Source organism: Amblyomma mixtum, chromosome 1 (assembly GCF_055824585.1).
Source record: "Amblyomma mixtum isolate Tamu chromosome 1, ASM5582458v1, whole genome shotgun sequence".
Classification (NCBI taxonomy): domain Eukaryota; kingdom Metazoa; phylum Arthropoda; class Arachnida; order Ixodida; family Ixodidae; genus Amblyomma; species Amblyomma mixtum.
The window spans coordinates 89,632,110-89,634,507 of NC_143012.1; positions in this window are offsets into that span (position 1 = coordinate 89,632,110).

The window sequence follows — 2,398 nt, forward strand, 5'->3', positions numbered from 1 at the left end:
TTCGAACTGGGGACACGCGAGCAAATGGAGGAATGGGCGTACTAGGAACGGCGGCAGTGGGGGCAATGGGAGGACTGGCAGCTGGAGTAATAGGGTCGCAACTTATGCGCTCCGGAAGTGGGAGTCCAGGAGGCACGGTAACGACTCCATTTGTTGGTGGACCGATGCAAATGGGATCAACAGGTATGGGGACTCCTTTTGTTGGATATGGTGGGCTGCCATATGCATTTCCGCAAACACCAATGTCGGAGGCTTCACCGCAGGCAGCACCTCCGGTAGCAGAACCGGCGCAAGGATCTCCTGCACCTTCATTCTCATCAAGTCCACCTGCGCCTCTTCCAAACAATCCAGCACAACCTGCTAATCCATCGTCTGTATCTGTCGGAGCTGCGCCCTCATCACCACCACATGGAGGCAAAACGCCACTTGAGCGACCTAGGAACCCACCTACATCACCGTCAAATACAAAGCCATCCTCTGCATCCCCACGGAGTCCACAATTGTCTGCAAGGCCTCCGCCGCCACGGCCGTCTCGGCCTGCACTAATGCGGCAACAGGGTGGCCGATTTTCAAGCCCCCAAGCTCGCCCTAGAGCTGTTCACCGAAGAGGCTGAACTGCCTTATCGTGTAATAAATATCCTTCACAACACCAAAAATCATCTTTTGTTGTTTTGTTTAATCGGATGAAACACAAGGCAGTCTGACAAGAAAAATCAGTATGACTTCATCTTTGGTCGCAGGCGCGAAAAAAGACGCAACAGAAGGCAGTAAGACGGGACGAAGCGCCTCCCGTAGGCGCTTCGTCTCGTCTTACTGCCTTCTGTTGCGTCTTTTTTCGCGCCTGCGACCAAAGACGAACAGTTACCAACTTGCCCAGCAAGACGTTCTTTTAAGCAGTATGACTTCTTTACACAGTTTAGTTTAAATGTTGTCAGGCTTTGTGCATCACCGAGGTGGCCTATACAGAGTGGGAATATTTAGTGCAATATAACCTACCGAACGTGATGCTATTTTGCAGACAGTTAATTTCAAAATTTTGTCGGCAAGTTCAGCAAGGCGTGATTTCAGAAACCATTTCGTGAGAGGAGGGTCTCAGCAATTTCACTCCTTGTGGAAACTCCAAGAGGAGCAGTTCCACAAAAGATTCCGAACCTACGCTTGGGTTACGCAAAATAACGTCCCAGATGTGTTTAGAATAACTGTTACCTCATTAATCAACTAAAGGTACGGTGCTAAAATATAAAGACTTTAAACAGGCAAGAGAAGTGACACTTCTCTACACTGACTACACTGACAATTCAATAAAATCAGAATTCGTCTGGTTGTTAGCAATACAGGGCATAAGTAAGCACCAAGACAGGTTAAGTCGCTGTTATAACAAGCCAGAAATGAAAAACAACAAATCATCTGAGTAATATCTACACTAACAGAGAAACTCCCAAAGGCGCAACAGTGAAAGAACCGATAGAGAGAAGTCAGGGGCCAGTTATTGCGAACGTCGTTTTTTGTCTCGAATGAGGTTGGAGCTACCGTCAAAATATTTAACAGGGCAACGAAACTGGGTCTCAGATAAAACGAGCAACTATGGTCGCACTCCTCTCAAAACAATCAATAAAAATCCAAAAAGGAAAATTCCAAGTACAAGTGTAAAAAGCTCCGGCAAAAAGCTCAGATATAAAAGTCACAATTGTAAGGGTTCGGTAGCGTTCGCGGGGGTCATCGGAACGCGGCCGGGGGTGCTCAAAGCGAAGCGTCTCCTTTCTTGGAACGCGGCCGCTCGCGAACGCGCCGGCAGGTATACGGGTGTCCCCCCACCCGCGGTACTGATTCGCACACGTGCTGGCATGGATGTCTATTTGTGTTTGTTTTTATTTTGTGGTGGAGAGAGTGCTCTACCTTACGGAAGCTGGAGGGCTCGCCATGCCCTGGATGAACCAATGATGTTAAGAGCACAACATGATTGGAAGCTGCAAATGTGGGCCGGGCCTTGATGTCTTTAAAACCGGGCTCCGGTGCCAGAAAAAGGGTTCTGCGCTAAGGTGAGATGCAACGCATCTTCGGCAACGCCGAGTTAGGGGCTTCCCCTAGTATTAGCCAGTTCCGCCCTTTTTGTTGTTTGTCCTTGTGCCGTTAATTTGTCTCGAGTGTCTAAACTTCTGTACGCTGTAAATATCTGTACATAAACCTCAGTTATTGCCTTTTTTTATCCCTGCGTGTCAACTGATCACAAGAGCGTCTCTGACGTGGCACCCCTGGTGCGAAGAGCTTCAGTCTTCGAGTTATCAACCGTCTCTGGCGGTGCACCTGTGGTGCAAAGAAGAAGAAGAAGAAGAACCTGAAATTTACTACAATAATGAACAACCGCTCATTCGTAATAAACAGAGAAAATAATACCTAA